Source organism: Catharus ustulatus, chromosome 1 (genome assembly GCF_009819885.2).
Source record: "Catharus ustulatus isolate bCatUst1 chromosome 1, bCatUst1.pri.v2, whole genome shotgun sequence".
Classification (NCBI taxonomy): Eukaryota; Metazoa; Chordata; class Aves; order Passeriformes; family Turdidae; genus Catharus; species Catharus ustulatus.
In genome coordinates, this window is record NC_046221.1 from 51,590,507 (window position 1) to 51,613,561 (window position 23,055).

The window sequence follows — 23,055 nt, forward strand, 5'->3', positions numbered from 1 at the left end:
GGGTATAAAGTATTGGTGATTAATTGTAAATAAAGTAGATGTAAATTAGGGTATAAAAGATAAGTCCTGCCCCGAAGGGCAGGAGAACAGCCTTGGATGAGTTGCAGAGTGGACCGCTGTAAGGTAGACAGAAAATTCCTTAGATAAGAAAGAATAAACAACCTCGGAAACCTCAGAACATCAGCTCTCGAGTCTTCTTTCGTGCCCTGCTGCGCCCTGACTGCAAAATAAGAACTCTCAGACCACCCTTTACTGTGCAGGTGAGTGATCTCTGACCATAAAAGAGGTCGCCGTCTGTCACATATTTATCCTGAACCCAGACAACTAACTACCTTTTCAAATATCTGGCTCAAATCCATTCTAAAAGAATTTAACCAAAAATGTGTGTATATAAAACAGCTAAAGGGAAGGGATAATTCATTAAAACATTTTAAGATTGCATTTTCTCACAGATCAGTTAAATGTAGTGTGTGAAATCTGTGCAATTGTTGATCATGTATTTACCATGGATTTGTTGTTGTTTTGTTGGGGCTTTTATGCCTTCAGTTAATGAGGCATTAACTTGGGAAGCAATCCTCGATATGGGTGTAATTTTTTAAAAAAACCACCTGAAATCAGTTTGAGTAGCAGAGCATGCACAGCTTCAACATTATTTATTAGAGTTCAATAAACTGTAAAAAATACTTGAGGAAATGATGAATGCATGTTTTCTTGCAAGCTCAGTGGATATTATATAATCACAGCAAACAGCCAAGAGAATACAAGACTCACTTTTCTCCCAGAAAACTGTTTTCAGTTCTTGCTTCCACCAGTAAAGATGCTGACAAATGAACTTATATTTTGGAAATATTAACCAGGAAATTTGAAATATCTTGGTACACCCTCAAAAGTAATATCATAGAGTAAGAAATAGAGCATGTACTTTCAGACTATTTTGAGGTCACCTGCTCCTATTTCCCAGCTGTAGGGAAGAAAGTCTCTCAGCTAGCCAAAATAGTCAAGATCTTGTTGATCATCTAAATTACCAACAATGAAGATCTACAGCTTGTTGTAGTTCATAAATGCAAAAAAGTGTCTGATTGAGAGCAGATCTCTTGCTGCTTTTATTAAGCTGGATAAGAGCAGATGCACATTAGAAACTGTCTGACCTCCAATAATGGGCACAGGGGGAAAGGCTGATAGGTGTTCACGTCTGTTGTGGGAGCATATTGTATTGTTGTTTGGAAAGGAAGTCATGAAAGCTGGAAGATGTGGAAATTGTCAAATTTGGGCTGTACTGCCTTAGTCTTTTTTTTTTTTCCCTTAGCTGGTCCTCTTTTTGTCAAAGAGTTTTATTTTGGCTAATACTTATTTCTCAAGACAGCTGAACTCTTTGACACAAGGATTGATGACAGACAGAGATCTGCTTATGCTAAAGAAGCATAAATAAGCCTAAAATAATTTCACGATTATAAGCCACACCATTTTGACTAATATTTTGCTCCCAAACCAGAAGTGCGGCTTACATTCAGGAGCGGCTTATATATGAAAAAATTTTTGAAATTTCCCAACCAGGAAGTCCGAGCCAGCAGCAACCCCGAGCCAAGGCGGAGCCCACTGGCCCCAGGCAGCAGCAGGGCAGTGGCAGCGCAAAAGCAGTGCTACCCGGGCCCGGGGGGCACGGTGGCAGCACTGGCTGGGCACGCGCCTCTCCCTCTTCCTGGTGGCACTGGCCAGGCACGCCCCTCTCCCTCTTCCTGGTGGCACTGGCCGGGCACGCCCCTCTCCCTCCTCCTCATGGCAGCAGCCAGGAACGCCCCTCTTCCTCCTCCCGGTGGCACTGGCCAGGCAAGTCCCTCTTCCTCTTCTCAACGGCAGCAGCCAGGGATACCCCTCTCCCTCCTCTCGGTGGCAGCAGCCAGGGACGCCCCTCTCCCTCTTCCTGGTGGCACTGGCCAGGCACACCCCTCTCCCTCTTCCCAGTGGCACCGGCTGGGCAAGTCCCTCTCCCTCCTCCCGATGGCAATGGCCGGGCAAGCCCCTCTCCCTCCTCCTCGTGGCAGCAGCCAGGCACACCCCTCTCCCTCCTCCCAGCAGCAGCAGTCAGGGATGCCCCTCTCCTTCTTCCCGGTGGCACTGGCCAGGCAAGTACCTCTTCCTCTTCTCAGCGGCAGCAGCCAGGGACACCCCTCTCCCTCCTCCTGGTGGCAGCAGCCAGGGACACCCCTCTCCCGCTTCCCAGTGGTACCGGCCAGGCACGCCGCTCCCCTGCCTCCTGGTGGCAGCGGCAAGTGGGGCTGGAGCCGCTCCCTGGCAGCCGCCCCGAGCAGGGCCAAGCCAGTAAACCCCGTGATCCCACGATTCTGTTACTATTTGGCAACTTTGTGAAAGTTGCACGGCGATCCTCACTGCAAACGAAAGTGCTGCTTACAATCCAGTGCGGCTTATTTATGGAGGAAAAACGAAACGTTGCTGACACCCCGGAAGTGCGGCTTATAATTGGTGCGGCTTGTAATCATGAAATTACTGTAATAAAGATCACACAGTTCTCCAAGAAGCTGATGATCTTCCCTGAAATAATTTTTTTCCACTGAATCTTAGCATTATCAGGCTAAAGCACAGAAGCTTAATGTTTTATTAGAGTTATGGTCTTAATGTGGACACAAGAATATGACTGAAATGATGCAGGTTTCCTTGCTTCATATGTCCGCCTAGTTTCTCACAAAAGCTTGGTTCTGTAATGTTTTCTTCCTTGAAAGTTGAGTAACTTTACTCCCATTAATGGTGTAAATCTGCCCCATTTACAAACACGTAGCCTTTGATCAGTGGCATTGCTGCAGCTCAAAATTAAAATAGGTTTGAGCAATTTATTAAATCAAACTGATATTTTAAGTCTTGAACTCAAATGGGACAAACTATGAAAACTTCCCAGCTGTGCTGTAGCTGAGTTCAAAATCTGCAATGTTGCCTTACTGAAATGTTCAATTGCCCTGCTTCTGGGAAATCTGCACCATCTTTCAGTCTTCAGTGTACTTGGCTCTTGCATACAGCAAATTTAATTTTCTTACCTTATCATCATCACAATCAGCAAGTCCCCTGACATTAAACATTTTCACCAAGTGAAAGCACTGACACACAGTGATCAAATTAGAGTACAGTAATTTCATGAATACAAGCCGCAGCATTTTCACCAAAATTTTGGTGGAAACCCAGAAGTGCGGCTAGTACTCCAGGGCGGCTAATATATTAACAATATTCTAAAAGCTGCCAACACGGAAGTGAGAGCCTGCGGCAGCCCCAAGCCAAGCTGGAGCCTGGCCAGCCCCGGCAGAGGTGGGAAAGCCTGGCAGAGGCGGGGCCAGCGGTGCGGGGGGCAGGCGGCAGAGCCCGGGCCAGCAGCATGGGGTGGGGGGGGGGGGGCAGCAGAGCCCAAGCCAGCAGCACGGGGGAGCCCGGCAGAACCGGGGCTAGAGTGCAGGGGAGCCCAGCAGAACCGGGGCTAGCAGTGCAGGGCAGCCCGGCTGCGCAGGGGAGCATGGCAGAAGCGGGAAGCCCGGCAGGTGGGGCTGCCCAGCAGCGTGGGGAAGCCCAGCAGAACCAGGGCCAGCAGTGCTGGCCGGGGCGAGCAAACACAGTGGCGGCGGTGCAGACAGGAGGGGGCGGCGAGCGAGCCTGATGGCGGCAGCGGCAGCACCGCCTGGCCGGCCCCGAGCGGCCCCGCTGAGCTGTGGCGCCGAGCTGGGCCACCCGGCCCCGTTGGTAACCGTGAGCAGGCCGAGCCTCCCTGGCCCCGCCCCGAGCCAGTAAACCCCGCTATGCCGCGATCCTGTTACTAATTGGCAAATTTGTGAAAGTTGTACACGGATCCTCACTATGAACGAAAGTGTGGCTAATATTTGGGTGCAGCTTTTTTATTGACAAAGACATCAATGTTGTCAATGCACCGGAAGTGCGGTTTATACTCCGTGCGACTTGTATTCATGAAATTACTCTAATTTCACCCGTATAAGGCGCACCCTTTTGACTAAAATTTTGGTCCAAACCCAGAAGTGCGCCTTATACTCCGAAGTGCCTTACATATTGACAGAGTTCAGAAATTTGCTAACCCGGAAGTGTGAGTTGCGAACTGAACCATGTGGGGCCGCGGGGCTTGGTGGGATGGGGGGGGGGGGGGGGCGCGGCTCATGCTGGGCCATGGGGCTCGGTGAGGCTCAGCACGTGTCCTGGTTTGGAGGACAGGTGTCTGCTGAGAAAGGCAGGAGCCTCTCTTTGAAATGGAGAATGTAAACCGCCTCCTTCCAAATTATTGTAATTTTGAAATTATGGGGCTTTCAGGCAAAGATATGGGAATTAGGAATAAGTTCTTTACTAGGAAAATTAAGATAGAAGTACAGTACTACAAAGAAACAGACTCAAAACACTGACAAAGTGTCTTGGGTTACAATACAGGATGTGATCCAAGTATCTATTCTATCACTATCTGTTGTGACTCTGTGGGAGATACTCTGCTAATGGGCCATCCATTAAAACCAGTAGGGCATTGTTCTTTATCTTTGCACCCCCCCATCCTTCCTCCAGGGAGTTATCTTCTGCTAATGACCTATTGAGGGTCACAGTGTGACTGATAAAATTACTTTATCTCATTGAGAGTTGCTTCAGCCAGGGGGGACAGCCAAACCTGTCTTACCTAGATAAAAACTGAAATTCTAAGACACCAAGTAATCCTTTCTCTCCTGGACTCTAGAAAAAACCTGAGATTTTTCCACATTACTACTAGACCTCTGGAAGGAAACTGCACCTGCTACAAGACCACTGCTTCAACTAAACCACCTCTGTCACTGCAAGAAGACTGCAGCCACTATTTAAGCAAACTGCTACCAACACCCTGCCTGATGGGGTGTCAGCTTGTACTCTGACTTTGTCAGGGTTTGGAGTTTGTTTCTTTGTAGTACTGTATTTCTATTTTTATTTCCCTAGTAAAGAACTGCTATTCCCTAATTCCCATATCTTTGCCTGAGAGCCCCTTGATTTCAAAATTATAATAATTTGGAGAGAGGGGTTTACATTCTCCATTCCAAAGAGAGGGTCCTGCCTTTCTTAGCAGACAACTGTCCTCCAAACTAAGACACAAAGTCAGAGTACAACCTGACACCCGTCAGGGTGACACCCGTCAGTCAGGGTATTGGTAGCAGTCCCATTAACAGTGACAGATGTGGTTCAGTTGAAGCAGTGATCTTGTAGAAGGGTGCAGCCTCCCTCCAAAGTCCAGCGATCATATGGAAAAAAAAGTCCAGTTTTCCTCTGGAGTCCAGGGAAAAGAGAGCGACTTGGTGTCCCAGAATTTCAGTTTTTATCTAGGTAGTAAAGGCTGGGCTCTCCCTGCTGGCTGGAGCAACTCCCAATGGGATGAAGTAATTTTATCAGTCACACAATGGGACTCAATGGGCCGTTAGCAGAAGATAACTCCCTGGAGGAAGGATGGAGGGATGCAAAGATAAAGAACAAGGCCCTACTGGTTTCAATGGATGGCCAGTTAGCAGAGTATCTCCCCCGGAGATAAGGATCACTGCCCCACCTGGTCACAACAGATGGTGATAGAATAGATACTTTGATCACATCCTGTATTGTAACCCAAGACAGCACGGCTGGCGCGATTGTTACTAATTGGGTACTTTGCTGTGCGTGGATGCTCGCTGCAAAAAAAAAGTGCACCTTAAACTTCGGTGTGCCTTATACTCGTGAAGTTACTTCTCAGTCTTCACTTTGATAGGCTGAATAGATTAAACTTGTCAATCTGAAAAACAGCACTCCTATAGTCCTCTTTTGGTCTCTTTCATATTTCCACAGTTTTCCCCAGTGTGGACATCAAAATAATCTAGTACTGTGTACTTAAGCCACACCACTTCTTTTACTGGAAGTGTGAGATAAAGATATCAGCAGATGGTATTGGTTTTCAGTTTGCATTTTTGAGTCACATTATTTGCGATAAATGTACTGTTTAAAAACAAAGCCATGTGAAAATGAAGTTCTCTGGATGAAGGTGCTCCTTTAAAACAGGTCAGTGCAAAGATACTGCAAATGAGAAGGAATGAAAACTGCAACCAGCATGTTTAAATACAAATTTCATTTTTAATAATAAAACTGGTAGCTACAGAAATTTCAAGTACAGTAAATTCACGAATACAAGCCACACTGAGTATAAGCCGCATCGCTGGGTGTTGGCAAACATTTTGGTTTTTGTCCATAAATAAGCCGCACCCGAGTATAAGCCGCTCTGTGTTCGCAGCGAGGACCCGCGTGCAACAAAGTTGCCAAATAGTAACAGAACCGCAGCAGGGTGGGGTTTACTGGCTCGGCTCGGGCCATGAGGGCTCGGGGCTGCCAACAGGGCTGGGTGGCCAAGCTCGGCTCTGCCGCTCGGCGGGGCCGCTCGGGGCCGGCCGCCGCCACCGCTGGGCTCAGTCACCCCGGCCCGGCGCTGCCCCGCAGCGGCAGGGGGGGCACAGAGCCCGCCGGCACCTGCGGCAGCGATGGGAGGCGGGGATGTAGCCTGCCTGCTCCTGCAGCGGCAGCACGCGGGGACGGGAGCCCCCCGAGCCGCGGGGCCAGCAGGAGAGAGCTGCCCGCCTTCCCCCGAGCCACGGGGCCAGCAGGAGAGAGCTGCTCGCCTTCCCCCGAGCCGTGGGGCCAGCAGGAGAGAGCTGCCCCTGCTTTCCCCGAGCCACGGGGCCAGCAGGAGAGAGCTGCTCCACCTTCCCCACCCCCTGTGCTGCCTGCACGGAGCAGCTCCACCCACCGCGCAACAGAGTATCAATTTGTAACAACCGCGTAAATGCAGGGTTTTACTGGCAGGAGCTCGACTTTGCAGTTTGCACTGACTTGGTTTGCACTCCCAGGGTTGAAAATGTCAGAAAATTATTCACATATTGGCCGCACCTGAATATTAGCTGCATTCCCGGTATGGGAGCAAAATTTTGGTCAAAACAGTGCGGCTTGTATTCGTAAAATTACTGTATGTTTCTTAGTGGCCCTTGAGAATGACAGTCATGCTGCATGGGGTTTATCATTGCTTCTGTATTCAAATAATCAATAATAGCCAACAGGATTTTGCAGATTCTGATTCTTAAAACAATTGTCTTGCTTAATACTTATTTTGAAAAGTTTTGCTGTGAGTTTTGGTGCCGAAACCCGGGATCGCCCCCTGGTGTACAGGTGAGGGAAGGTCGCCTCTCGACGTTCGGGTGAGGGAACGTCGTCTACTGCCCCAGGGGCGTAGGCGGATAGCCCCCTGACGTGCGAGTGTGGGCGGATAGCCCCCTGCTACACGGGCGCGGGCGAGCGGGTGACGGGATTCACGCCGGTTCAGGAGGGACGGTCGGAGCGGCTGGACCGACTTCGACGGGGAGGACGCTCCCAGTGCCGTCGAGATGGAGGCGCTCGGCGAGGTAATAGGGGAATTAAACAATCAGTGGGGGATAAATGTTAAAAGAAAAGATTTGGAGTGCGCGGTTAAAGGGTTAATGGAATTGAGTGCAATAGGTCGTCCTGTGGACATGCCGCACTCGGGATATCGGGAGAAATGCCTCAAAGCACTCGCAAAAGATGTGATAATCATGGGATCAAGTAAATGTTTAAAAAGTTGGGGGAAAGTCATGCGGGCTCTGGAAAGGGCTCTATCGGAGCAAGAAATTTGGAAAGCAGCTCGAAGCTGTTTAAAGATCACACCTAAAGTGGGGGTGGCCGCCGCCACCCAGACCGCGTCTGGCGATCGCGCGGGGTCGAAAACTAACAACCGCTCAAGGCCCCAGTCCCTTATCTCAACCCCTAATCCAGCTACTAATCGGTCGCCAGACTGCGGGAAAGTATTTGAGCGTCAGGGCATTTTTAAAGAGTCGAGCCCTGAAGAAGTTTTTAAAAAGCCGCTACCCTATGCGTCACAAAATGGCGCTGGGGAAGAGAGAGAGGGGCCGGGCGAGAGGTCCGTTCCCGCCACAGGCATGCGCAATTGCGAACACCAGGGGGAGGGCGCAGCCGGCGAGAGGGAGGAGACCCCAAGATCCAACCGGGGAGCTCACCCCAAAACACTCCCCTGGGAGGAGGAGAACTCCTCCAAAGAAGGGCAGAGAAGGGGAGGGGGAAGAAGAAGGCGGAGTTCAGGCAAAAGTCACCGGTGGCCAGAAGCTCCTTACCACTCCACTTCCGCCGACTCGGATGGCGAGTTCGGGTGGGCTGGACAGACATTGCGGCACGAGTGGTGAAGTCGAGGACACACAGGGCGATGCACATCCAGTGCAGAATCAGAATCCGATTCTGATAGAAATAATGCGCCAGCCGTTCCCATCGAACATACCGGCTCGTTCACACTGCGCGCAAACAAAAGGGACCCACCGCAACCAGGAAGTGAAAGTCCCGGAGCTCCTAAGTTTCGTGTGAAAAGCCAAGAGTCCAATTTTAGAGGGCAGCAGCACAGAGGGACGTTTAAAACAGTCAAGAAAAGAACACCGGCTATCCTGCCGATGTTTCGTGGCCAGGAGTGGCTCCAGCTACATCTCACTCAGCGTCCACGGAGACAGGAGGGCTTCTCCCTGGGACATGCCCTCGGGAAGTTCGGCAACTGCCTTGCCCATCTCAGAACCATACTTGTCGGAACTCGTGTGTTTTGCAGACCTTGCCAGGTCGATATTCGCCTTAGTAACTTGTTCTCCAGCCTCATCAGTACAGCAAGGACATGTTAGCAGTTTTAAGCGTATGAGGAACCAAAAATTGAGTTGATTAGTTTGGTGAAAAGTATTTTATTGTTAAATTGAAATTGTGTGATTTTTCTAAAATACATATCCCTTACCGCTTTTCAAAATCTAGTAAAGGTTGGGTTTTAAAATGTAATAGGAAAAAACATTTTGCCTAGTCTAATATCTCAGCCCTGGCCAGGTGGGAATATTAGCTAAGCAAAGAACGTTTGCCATCGAAACCTTCTCAGTCTCTTTCAATTGTGACCAGATTGGAATTGGCTGACAAGGGGAGAAAACTATAAAGTTCAGATATTTCTGAATTAAAATCGAAAACAAGTAATTTGGATGGGTTGATTCGATCTTGAAAGGGCTAGAACCTTTTCCTTTGAAGGGAACGCAGAGAATCTTGTCCGGAAAAGATTCTCTTGGGTTTTCATTTGAAAGGAAGGTTCTCAAACAATACTAAATACTAAGATGAGATTGTAGAAATATTAGGAATTGTGGTTTTCACCAAACTAAGGTAATTCAAAATACATGTTTTCCTCTGTTGTGGTTTCAAAAAAAAAAAAAAAAAAAAAAAAAAAAGGGAGTGAAAGATGCTGAAGCAATGAGAGAACAAACCTGAGAGGAAGAGAGAGCAGAAAAGTTAGAGGAGACCCTGAAGATGGAGTAAAGATCTGAAGGACTGGTACATGCAGTTGCTGTTACTGTTGTGGAAGAAGAAAGGGTGGTGAGCAGCATTGAGGAGAGATCACCATCATGGATATCTGCTGCTCTGACAGAGTGCATTGAGCAGGCAAGAGAAGAAGAAGAGAAAGAAATTCAGAAAGCAGCTGAACTGGGTGTTACTGTGGAGGATGCAATGGTAGCTGCTAAGACAGTGCCAGAGACCAGAAAGGATATAAGTGATGACGCCACAGCAAGTGAACTGGAGCTAACCTCTGAAGCAGTGAGTGCTCTGGAGACAGCAGAAGCTTCCTGTGCTGAAGAAACAATGGAAGCATCCCTTGCTGAAGAGACAACTGAGATGGTTTCTGCTGTTTCACAGTTGTTAGAAACCCCAGATACTACAGAGGAAGCTACACCAGTTCAAGAAGTAGAGGCCACTGAACAAAATTTGAAAGAATTGGACAAACAGACACAAAAAGTTCTTCATGAAGTTGCTGAAAGAGTCAAGTCAGATGTAACACAGCTGGTTAGTGAAAGAGCTGTAGCAGAAACTGTAATTACAACAGCACAGGGACTTGAGTCAGAAGTGAAAGGTGGTGCTAAAGATGGGAGCATTGTAGACCAGGAAACTGCTCTGCTTGAACAGTCCTTGGAAAATGAACACAAAGAAGATGGCCCCCAGCAAAGTGCAGAGAGCATTCAGGGCCAAAACAGAGTTGAAGATATTGTATTACCTACAGGATCAGAGAAAAGTGAAATACCTTCTGTGATGGAAAAAAGCACGGAAAGACATCAAGGATATGTTGAAGATCATAAAGAAGTAAATGAAGTGCAGAGGAGAGCAGAGGAAACTTTATGACATGCTGAAGAGTTTAACAGCATCAAAGCCATCACTCCCAAGGAAGAGCTGTCTGCAAAGCAGAAGCCTTCAGAACAAGAGAAACTGCCTGTAACAGAGTTGACACTGAATGGGACAAGAGATGATGTTGTGCTCAACGGAATAAAAAGCACAGAAGTCACTGTTCCTGAGGTTCTACTGCAGAGCAAGGAAATAACTTCTGCCATTCCTTCAAAAACAGATGACTCAGAAGCAGATGCTGAGCAGAGTGTGAGTAATGGGTCTGACAGAGACTTTGCAGCAAAACATTCTGTGGCCATCACAGAACCACAATGCAGAGACAAAACAACTGAAACTCCCTCCAAGAGTGACAAAGCAAAAGGTGGCAAAGTGGAAAGTGCTGTGCTCAAATCTGAAACGCAGCTGGAGAGCACTTCCATTGTTACCGAGGCTCCTATGCAGATTGAAGCACATGGGGCATCTAATTTAGCATCAACATGCCCAGAGATTGTTGAAAATGGAAGTACTGTTATCACTGATATAAGTCCTAAGAAATGCGAAACACCCAGCAGCTTGGCTGGAGAAGAGACTGTAGGAAAAGGACAAGAACTCGTAGAAACCTTGAGCTGTCAAGGCATTCAGAAAGAAGATAAGAAAAATGAGACATTGCTGAAAGGAGCCAAAGAAGCATTTGAATATGGAAAACAGGAATCTGTGAGGCATGATGAATGTTCAACTGCTGTCCAGCAAGAGGAAGGCTCTGACTCAGCCTTTGCACAGGCTGAAAGCTTAGGGGCTCTGAAAACACCTGTGGCTGTCGCAGCTGCAGCAGGTGGAGAGCATGTTGTGGCAGAAACTGCGACACACACAGACGTGACAGCCGAAACTGCACAGCCCTTGGCAACCACACCAGAGCAAATGGTTTCTCAAGAGGTCCCAGTTTCTAATATTGACTGTTCAGGCTGTGGGACTGCAGAACTTGATAGTGTGGAGGCAACCAAGCCTGGAGTAACTTGTGCTTCTATGAGTAGAGTATCAGAAGAGCAAGAGCAGCCCCAGAGCATGGAGCAAGCCGAATACAATGGTATTCCTTCCAGTCACAGTCTGTCTCCCAGCCACCTGGAATTTCAGAAGCATGTCGTTCAGTCTATGATCATAGAGTCCCACAGCACAGAAATTGTATTGAATGCCATCCAGTCAGCTGTTCACAAACTTGCAGAAACAGAAGAGTTGGCTGCCCTTGAGTCAGGGCAGAGCATTAAGTCCATAGGGAAAAGCCCATCAGATACAATTGTACCTGAACTTCTGGGAAGTACTGGCAGGGACAGAGGGTTTTACCAATTCCATTCCCCGAGCGACCAAGTGCGCATACCAGCGACCACACTGCCAGCATTAAATCAGTTCCCCAGGGGGGATGAGGTAAATAGTCCTGCCCAGAGATGCTGAACCACCCGAGCGCTAGAGAAAGGCCCACAAGTTATAGTTAAGAACAGACTAAAGAAGTGGGAACAAGGTAGGAAACTAGTGCTCACGAACAGAGGGTACGTGGCAGTAAAAAAGGATGATGTTATCAAGTAGTACCCTTAAAAATCCATAAAGCCCATGCTGCCTAATAATACCGATGAAACTAACGAGATCTCTGAGTTTCTTTTGACAGGTTTGCTGCCATGATCCATCTCTTTAGCCTCGCGTTCCATCTTCGTGCTTCGGCGTTCTGTCGTTGCCAAACCCGCTTCATCGGCCAAGCAAAGAACTCGAAGACAAGTTCCAACAATTGCCAAACGCTCCGGCAATGAAATCAGTTCAATTCCCCTGTTTACCCAACAGCCCTAGTTTACCACCCATATGTTCACCCTAGTGAGACCAGTTGCAGTTGTTGTACCCGTGTTAATGTTCAATCCCCGTTTCATAAGTAAACTAGCCCGATTCATGAAAGCTCATTCAAGCAAAGTCGATATTGTGCTGTAGAGCGAAGTGACTTCAACCGTTTATGTGATTTGTTAACTAGATAAGTTATAGCCAAGCTGTGATTGCATTTGGACGTTTAAAATAGTTCGCGAGTTGTTACTAACATGTTCCACGAGTTATTACTAACATCAGTTTAGTACAGTTACGAAGGCTTAACCGGTCATGGAGAGGGGGGAAATGTGGTTAGCCAGAAAGATCGTTCGGAAGACATCGCGATGTACGAGGAGTTAGGGCACACCCTTTCCGTGACGTACAGCTGTCCCAACTGTACTTAAGCCGTCATTTGCCGGGTAATAAAGGCACTTCACCATCCACCCCATGGGTGTTCGTGTGTGATTTGGCCTGTCAGGCATGTAAGGTGTTTGCTGACGTGTCCCGTCCTAGGAACTGGGTCGCTACGCCTCCACCTGCGAGGCAACAGAGTTGATGTTTCTTTCCTCCAAGGCAGAATTTGCAGTGCATGCTTCCAATAAATTCATTTATTATTATATGTGTTTTGGTTTTAGATTGTATTTGCTAGACAGGCTAGTAAAGAGTATTTGGTTTTTCCAAACAGTGTATAAGACTGACCTAATATCAATTTTCATGTCTTCTGATACAACATTTCAGGTTATTTTTCTTGAAGTGTTACATTGAAGGAAGAGGCTACTATTTCCTTCCAATTAATACCTCCATATTCAAATGCAGCATACATGTTTCAAGTCTCTGTCACTTGAATCAAACTACTTCTTCTGCACACTTCTATGCTATTTCCACTACTTACAAATTTAATTAATCTGTGCTTCCTCTTCGTAATTATTAAACTCCCGCACTTTTTCAGAGGAACTGTCTTTTATGCTTATCACCATGTGTGCATTTCTACCTTCCAAGTTTTCTATAACATCTGTTTTATTACTACTGTCTCATTTGATAGTAAAATAGCTGTTTGTGTAGGTAGCACTATTGATAGTTATCTTCATGGCTTCTCCTGCTACCTGTCACAGTCACAAGTATCTCATTAGTTTGTGGTTTCCTCACTTCCCACCTCTCCTGCCACCCCCCTGCCGTACAGGAACTGTCAGTCACAGAGCAAATGAATGCTGCAGGAAATCCACAGTGCATTCTCATATAACCCAGCACTATACTTTCCTCATCTATATCTTGTACTGTTAAAAAACCTACAAACACAGTGTAGTGTTCTCAAGCCAGCTTTAGTCTTGTGACTAGCCTGAGAGGGCTTTTCACTGAAGGACCATATACTTCCTGGTGCTGTAATTTAATCTGAATGACTTTAACAGGGAGAGGCTTTTTGGCTCTGAAACTTAATGAGAGTTAAAAGTTCACCAAAAAAAGGCTTTGGGGGGAGGTATCTGGGTAATAAGAGTCTTTTAATGTTCTTTGTTGAGCAAAAAATTAACACACTTAATGTTTGAGAGATTTCTTCAGATACTGAGTTGCTATGCCTCCAGAAAGGTTACTGTTTTTTTTATATGGAACATCAGCATATTAAAGACAGGTAAACAGTAATCAACTTTGAATTCAATTTAGTGTGGATGGTGGAGTGTAACCATTCTGTCTTCTTTTAGCAGGGCTGCTTTTAATTATTGCAGCATAACATCCTTCCACAGATATCCTTTATGGATGTGAGTTTGTTTTCCTCTGACACTATGGAAAATCAGTTTAGTTGATATAAAACAGGAAACAAGGCATTTGTGAGCTGCGAGTACATTTGAAATTATTTGTCTTCATTGGTGCAATGCTCTGTAATTATCTTTTTTCCATTGCCAGCATTTGATTAACAATAATTCAAGTTTCAGTTTCCTTGCCACCTCCTCCAAAACCCTCAGAGTTGTTTTTCTGACATCTAATAAGCGTGTCTGTGTATGCAGGGGCATATGTAGAGGTCTTTCCCACTGTGGATGAATCAGTAGGATCTTTGACTTGTTAAAGACTACACTACCTATTTTCATTAAATAAAATTTTCGCTTAATTGAAATAAGTAGGAGTTTCTCTCTAGCATTTCTGCATAGCATTCATACTCCAAAGATCACTAAAGATTGCATGCTAAACCATGTTTTCCACCCTTTCTTTTTTAATATCTGTTCTCTTCCTCTTGAAAGATGCTGGTAATGAAAGCAGACTGGCATATTCAGAGGGAGAGCTCCATGGATGTGCAGGAGAGGAAAGAGCTGCACATAAAAACTAGTCTTCATATTCAGCTTAGTTATCTTTCATCTTTCCCACTCAAGTGAGTTTTAGGGATTAAGAACCACAGTAAGTACCTGGGACACAAAACACTGTGATGTTAGCCTGAAAAGCAGCAATGTGTAGTGCATTGGTAGGTAAGGGAAGAGACTCCTTCCTTGGTCTCTGCCTTATTCTCTCATGAAATGCCAGAGATGTAGTTGACTTCATACTCTTCTCACTGTACCTGCAGGCACAGGGTAAACACTGTATGATTTGTCCTGAAAAAGGATAAATTTGCTACATTTCAGGTTGTAAAATGTTAAGTGTCCTCATTTCCTTATGAATTAGCTACTGCTATTAAAAACCTATCTCTAATTACATGAAAAGAAACAAGTCCTAACTGTATTGGTAGTGAATGCAATATTTGGTCTCAAAGAGCCTATACTGCCACCAGACATTTCTGTGTCACAATTACTGAAACAATAATTATCTAAATAGCAGATTGGCTACCTCAGTAAGTTGCTAATTACTTTGTATTTCTTTTTAAAGAGTGTACTAATGAGGCTTTCTGTGTTTTCTCATCTTCTTAAGGCTTGAATGAAAATTTTAAGGCTTTCTCTGTAAAAAGATCCTTAATTAGGTTACACTGTGCCAATTAGTAGAGATTTGAAAATAAGTTCCTTGCACTGCTGCTCTCTTCACAATTGAAGGATGCAATGACAATCACACATTTGCATCATGTGGGTACCATGTAGCAGATTATATAGGGGGGTTTTGAACAGCACCTAATCTCATTTTTGTAATTCCTGATATGCCTTATATAAGATTAAATCCATTTCGTTGGTCAGCTTCCTTTTAGATATAGAGAAGTAATCCTTTTGGAGAGATAGCTGGTTTTCCTCAGAGCTTTTCATGAAGCAAACCTGATGCCCACCCTGTCCAAAAGGCTAATGGTGCTCTGGGAAGCAGCATACTTCAGATCCTGCCAGAGATGCATAACAGTGAAGGTATGATGTCCAGCAAAAATAATGCACAAAAAATGTGCACAATATTTCAGATAATTTGTGTAGTGGAATTGCTTGAGTGTACAAGTGTCATACAGAAAAATGCTCATAGTCTATCATCACCTTCAGTGAGACAAAATGGAGTTCCAGAGGTCATTCAGAGGGTTGACTTCTTCCTACCTCCTCCCAACATGGCAAATCTACCAGGGATCATTGGTACAGCTGTGGCATTGGTGTAGCCCAGGTAGTAGTGGTAGTCCTCCAAAACACAACTTTTAGTCTGATGGTAACCTATGGTGTTAAGGGAGATGCTAGAGCTATCGCACAGAAATTAAAATGTTTATGCACACACGCACACACGTGTTATTTTTGGGGCTGTATTCACAATCAGTTGAGATCATCTAGGGGTAATTGTTACCATCATTGCTCTTTCAAATGAATTTATTTTGTACTAGTATTGGTCAGTCTTGTGACATTTATGGTAGAAAAAAATAAAGGGGAACTGTGATTTCACATACTTTGGGAGACTTTTTCCTCTTTCAAAAATAGTGCTGCTCCTCAGGGTATCTTGGATGGGCTTTTTGGAGAAAATGTTCCTTATTATTTCTTTCCTGTCTCTTTCCCTTCAGTAGCTCTCAAATAAAATCCAGAGGCAGGATTGTGAATAAAATAGCTGCTGCTGAAAAAAAAACTGTGATTAGTGTACTGGATGCTTTCCTGTTAGTGTGGAGTGAGAAAAAAACTTGTTAGCAGAGCTCAAGCTGTCAGGCAAATCACTTGCTGTCTATCCTGCGAATTCATTTGCAGAAGACATAGATGCATGGTTCTTTCCAAAAGACAAGCAAACATCAGTTTCCATTTAGAACTTTCAGGTTATAAATCTTCACTAAAACAAGAAAGTTTGTGACTAAACTAAGTAGTTCCCATTATTCTACTGAGCTAGCAAAATTTGTAATAACTAGTAGTAAAATACTGTCTGTGTCAAAATCAACAAAATAAGCAAATTAGTTTCAGTGCTTGATTAGTAATATCACCATGCTAATATGGCAGAATAATCAATCCTTGTTTACCATTGTGTATAAATCTCACTAGGAAACTATATTACAGTCAGTCAATCCTCTAGCTGGAATCTGGAAAAGTATCTTCATCCATCTTCAAAGGAGCTGTCATGGTCTTGTCAGGATCAGATATCTTAAATTATTTATAGTCTTGTAAAAAAATCCAAATTAAGATAACTACAGAAACATCTGAAAAATATGCTGATGTAAAAAAAAACCTGGCTTAATGTTTAACTGCAAACTAGAAAAGTCATTAGGCTGTGATACACTTTAGCTATACCGTGTACTAAACACAATGTTCTTAACTGATTTTAGCAAGCAAGGAAATTAAGAAAAATATATTTTTGAACATCAAGATAGACAGCTTTAGATCTTGGTAGAGAATATTTTTCTGTTAAACACAGGAAGATGAAACCAATAAGCACTAAAAAATGTACAATTTTGTAGGTCTGAATGCTCCCTAAGTATTTCCCTCACAGTAATCAATGTGTTTGCAATTGTAAAATATGTTGTAGATTCTTTTTGGTTTTAAAAAAATAATATCTATGTAGATATTTATTGTCTTCTTATGTCTTATATTCAAGACAAACAAGGAATTTTATTTTTCCTTCTTAGATCCTACTTTTAACACAGGAATTTAAAATAGTACCTTGCATTGCCTAACCAGCTGTGAATTAAATCCGAGTTTGCTGAGCAAAGATGATAAGCACCTGGCAAATGTGGTCAGAACCAACTGGTCATGTATTGAACATTCAGTGATAATCTGTATTGTACTAGGGATTTCTTCAGTAGGTTTCATGACAGGTAAATTCTGCCTTTTCTCAAAAGCAAGTAGAGCTTGTTGTATCTACATTTTATGCAGACAAGAGCTGACAGTTGGTTTAGCAGAGGGTTATAGTCAAGAAAATTTTAATGAGGCCTGGCATCTCCAAATTAATTCAGACATTTGATTCAACATGTATTTATACCTTTCCTACACAAGCAAAGCAGTGATTTGTAATTTTGAAATGCACATGTAAAATCTAGAAGAGAAGAATTCTATTTTGAGGGGATTTTGCACAGACTTGCTCACAAATGTACTCTTGAAGAAATTCTGGGCTGCTGACTTGCAGCAGCAAGCAGGATGAAAAAAGCATTTCTTCCGGTTTCCTCCAATATACCATGTGTGAGAACTCAGAGTAAAGGGAAAATAGCTGCAACAAAATGTTACAATATTTTTGTCAGACATATTGCACTTGTGCTGCATGTATGCTCTAATTTTAAAACTATGCAAAGCACCTATGTGACAACATTATTTTCTGCTTAACAAACAATTTGGTAAAAGCTAGGTATTTTCTTTCTTGTATGTTACAGCTGTAGTCACAAAAATATCAGAAGTGACTGCTTAGATGTAAGTCATAGGGATGGAAGACATGTTCCTTAATCTGTAGTGTCACAGAACGACTGGAATTTATTTAACTTTCAATTTTAAAAGGAACCTCAGAAGTTTCCATGGGACTAAGTTTGAAATAATTCTGTTTGTTTGAAATAATTCTGAGGAATTGTTACACTTGTTACACTTGTTTACTTGATGACCTGGAGTGAAGTGATATTTGAATTTTGATTTTTTTGTCATATTTCATTACACGAATATGCAGTCAGGTTTAGTTTTCCAGAAAGTTATAATTTACTGATAATTTTTGAGGTTTTTCTTAGAGTGGAGGACTTTTGATAAGAAATTTTTGATAATGTCTTGTGGGAGGAGTAAGTGGAGTGAACTCAGATATAATGTGTGGTGTGCACCAAGAGGAATGAACCATTCATGGCTGGAATCAGTTGGCACTCAAGTAGGTGCAACATGTACCTTTTTAACTTCCCCTGCACTTGTGTTACATTCTGATGCGACTGATTATCCTTGGAAAGTGGTAGATAAATTAGGAAGTCAGTAGGTGAGGGAGGAGGAGAACAGTCCTTCAGCTGACTGTTTAACTGGATTAACTAATTCATCATAATTCATTGACTTCACAACCATGACATCCATTTATCTAGTTGAGCACTTAAGCCTTTTTTTAAAAGATTACAGTGACTTTCGCAAAGCTGTGATGATTTATTCCTATTTTAAATCTGCCCTCTGCAACAATGCATGCCTGATTTTATCATAATATGTACACAGAAACTTGTTTGAAAAGGAGAGCTGCTGCTGTACACTTGATGTGTAGTGACTACAGAGAAGACAGAAATAGCATGTAAGCCACAACCAGAATCTCAGTGTGTAACCTCCTTTCTATCCACAAAAGTGTTTTTGTCCATTACACATTTATGTGTACTAACAGTACAACTCTGTGTCAATTAGGGCCTCTTTTAAAAAAAGAACTGTCACAAAAAACTGTCACTGTCGCTTTCCTCTTGAACAGCGCTAGTTGTGGATGATTAGAATAATCATGATTATAGCTGGTTGCATTGATCCAGTGTAGAAAACAGTATTGAAGGTGTTGTGGGGTGACTGTGTGATTGGGTTTTTATAGGTGTGGAGGACTCGCCACATCTCATCCAGGCCTGGTTTACTCAAAACAGCTGTACCTTTCCTCTCTGCTTCCCTACATCAATAATGAAGTCTGAGTGTGCCTGCTTTTGAATCGCTGGTTGCACTGGTTTGGACTGGGATCACACAACCATTAAGTAAGTGGAGACATTATTTATTCATCGTCAATGTTCAGGCCTTGAACCTGCAGCGTCTAATTGTCACCTGTGGGGACGCATCTTTCTCAGAGGGGAAAAGGGTTTTTAGCAGCAGGCCTAGCAGGGTTCATCAATAGAACTTTAAATTAGATCATGAGGTGTAAAGGGGCAAAGTGTCAATTCAGAACAGATTTGGCTGAGCAGAGATCTTGTTTTGGAGATAAGGCGAATAAAGGAAGGTGTGTCCAGTGGAAGCAAGGTCACGTGGCATGAGAGGAATACAGAGATGCTCCTTGCCACTCTAAGCAGAAAATTTATATTGTCAAATCTCATTTGGAGGTGAAGCTGATCTGTACAGGTACCTATATTAGGTAAGGATGCTGAGCACATGATGTGTATTACTTTCTGTCAAAATTGGATTTTTTCTTCTAACATTTTTTTTCCACAGTAATTTGTAATCATTTGTCTGGATGTACTATATTGTCTCATCTGTCTTCAACTGTTTGTTTAAGAACAAATTAAATTAATAATTTTTCAATATGTTTGTCAATTCCTATTGTAGTCCTTGAAATCTGAACATCCCATAAGCTTTCCTTTGTACCTTAGAAGTTAACTGGGATCTCTCTCATTCAGTGATAGAAGAACCAATATAAATTAGACTGGATGTTACTTAGCAAGTATCAGTTTAATTGTCAGAAAAAACTTCAGCTTGACATTGTCTGTATAACCATGTCACATTTGTCTTCTTTGGGATGGAATGTTTGCGTAAAGTTAGATCTCGAGGCCCCAGGGCCTGCCACTAGGGCCATGACATTTTAGTTTTGGAGGGGCAAGAACAAGAGAGGAGAAATACCCCTCTAAGATCATGATGAGAAGTGCCTCTCTTCCATAGGCCTTTTCAGGCACATGTTAATCCCTCGAGTTCTATTGGCTTATACAGTCATTTCACCCCTGTTCATCTTATTTGTATACTTCCTAGAATGTTCTCCACTCTCCTGATCCCTATTAGTCCTGGTTTGCTGCAGTGCTCTCCACCCATGCTACCCCGTTTGTTCTCCCAGTTGCCTGCCCCTCCTCTGAACAACTTTCACCGATTCCCATTGGCTCTTGACCCTCAGATTCACCTCTTCTTCCCAGTATTTAACTCTGTGCCCTCAACCCAGTTCTCGTCTTTGTCTCTGGATCCTCTTCAAGGCAATAAACTGTTCTTGGAGCTCCATACAAAGACCCATCATTCGCCTTTGTTCATAATTCAATAAGTGTGCTCTGGGCTTTGAGAGGGCTGGTTGCTCACAGAGACATGTTGAAGCACACCACTTCAGTTAGAAATACATAATTGGGCACAAGATACACATAAAATCTAAACACATCAAAGGTTTTCCTGTGGCTTTGATATTCAACCGAAATTCTCTATCAGAAGAGAGAACCGTTTGGTTGAACTTATATTGGGAGTTTGCTCAGATGTAGAAATTAATTCCCTAATTCTCATGAACAAGCAGGCAGAGCTGTTTTAACTAGGAACCTCTAATGTGCATATAGACTAGCAGAGGTGTGTACTCTTCAGATTACACCCTTTCTTGTGATGAGAAAATGAACAAGTCTGAAAAAAGTGTTTCAAGAATTGAAGGTTGAGATATGAACTGACTGTGTGACTTTCTTCAAGATCCTAATCATGCTTCTCTACCAGGGACTATATTTTATGGCACTCTACTGCAACCCCTGATGGATTTACAAAAACACATGCACCATCTGTGGAGTCATGCAATATTTTCTTATGAAAACAGCCTCAGCAATAAATATTTACGTTAGATACAACTTTAGTAGGGGAAAATTGATCCATTTTATTCAAGGAGGGAGAATAGGCTTGTCATTATTAAAAAATCATTCAATGATGAGCTGCTGTGGGAGTAGACCTTTTCCATACTGAGGTGGCTAAGCATTTCTCAGGACCAGGGTTACAGTCATCAGTTGTACAAACATTCAGTGAAAATTTCCTCTATTGAAAGCTAGATGACAATTATCACTTTTGAAAAAGCCTAGACATACCTTTTTTTCTGTAGTAGTTGTATTCTCTTTCACAGTGAAACATAATCAACACACATTTACACATTATAATCAGTACAAGTGGATGTGCATGATAAAAGAGGAGTATTATGGTCAGAGTGCACAGCTTCATCTTGGTATTACAAAAATCAATTGCAAAAATTGACAAAAATTGTCAAAAAGTTTAACTGGTGGATGCTTTTTTATTCATTTGTACTTGAATCTGTACTTTTGTCTAGCACAGTCCTTCTACAGACTTTGGAAAAATAGCATTATCTTGCTGGAAAAACAGGCCTACAAAATGCACTTTCAGATCTGCCAGATTTAGCAGTGAAAATAATGCTTACTGATTTTCCCTATGTTCAGCTGTAGGGAGCAGTTAAGATGAGACTTAGCTGAATGCCTCTTCATGTCATGAATTATCATCTAAGCACTTAATAAATTTCAATTAACGATGAATATTTTCAAATCCTTTTGAAGAAAATGTGCCAGGACAGATGCTGTCCAGAATGTAATTAGAATACAACAGGATTGCACAGTTGTAGCTGACTTAATTTATCTTCTATGAACTAGTCTACTACTGAGAATTATGAAAAGAAAACATTTTGTTTTCTCAAAGAGACTTAAAAAACGCCACATAAATAATCCAGGTGTCTCACAGGATGCCAGCTGAATACAGACAAATAGACAGTGAAGAGTCAAATTACAGTTGCTACTCATTTGTCTTTCTGCCTTGAATAACTCTTTAGTTACTGGGCTGTGCATAGATGGTAACCTCACATGAAATATTTAACACTTCGAGTGAGGTTTTCCTTCTCTGATCACCTAACAGCTCTGGGTCTCCATTCCTAGCTTGGCCAGGTGCATAACTTGTAAATCACAGAAAAACATGAGGGCAAGTGAAACACTAGGCTGCTTCTTTTCCTCTGTGCAATGATTACCAATTCCTGGACAGACATTGTGTGAACATGGAGACCAAAGTGGTGTAACCCATTTATAGTGTGGGCAGACGGTACTTCCTGAAGGGAGCAGGATGTGAGGATTTGATGGCTGGTTGAATGTATGAAGGCAGTTAAATCTGTCTGAATTTCCCACATGGAAGCTGATGAATACATGAATGTTCTACCTGACATCGATAAATTAATTGCAAAAGATACCAATAGAATTTGATCAAAGGTCTGGAAATTAAATCCTTTTCCCCCTGGGTAAAAACCAGTTCAGTTTCAAGGTGCTGATATTGGCTAGAAAGAGACCCTCTGTGCTGAGGACAGCACTGATTTCCTTGCTTTCCAAATCTGAGTATAGCATCTTAAAAATGCATGTCAACAGCCACAATCTGCATGCAATTCACAGGCACAACATTTCTTCAGTGTCTGTCTCAAGTAGCCACCAAGGGGACAGAGTTGTACCAAATTCAGATCTGTGTAGTAGATTATTAAGGCCAAAAAAAGCATCTTTTCATTTTACAGACAGCTGGTATATGGGAAGAGAAACAAGAAAATGCAAAAGTGTTTGCTTAAAAAAAAAGTGTATCTTGGTGGCCATGTAAGCTGCCATGTGGAGAGAGGGTTGGCTATGAAGGCATTCTTTTCCTATTTCTTCGTGGCATAGGCCAGCAGGATAGTTACTAGGCAAGGGAATAAAGAGCATTTAGTGAACACATTTATTGAGTACTTTTTGAAAAAATTATACAGTAATTTCACAATTATAAGCCGCACTGACTATAAGGCGCACTTCCGGATGCCAGCAACTTTTCATTCTTTGTCCATATATAAGCCGCACCTCATTATAAGCCGCACATTACAATACAGAGTGTGATAAAAGGTATCTATTCTATCACCATCTGTTCAGGGTGGGGGCAGTGATCCTTATCTCTGTGGGAGATATTCTGCTAATGGGCCATCCATTGAAACCAGATGAGCATAGTTCTTTATCTTTTCACA

At 43.3% G+C, this 23,055-nt stretch overlaps 1 pseudogene; it reads left to right on the plus strand.

Annotated features, from left to right (window-relative positions):
* The first annotated feature begins 9,279 nt into the window (after positions 1–9,279).
* On the plus strand, positions 9,280–12,439 carry LOC117009167 (annotated as a pseudogene).
* The last annotated feature ends 10,616 nt before the right edge of the window (positions 12,440–23,055 follow it).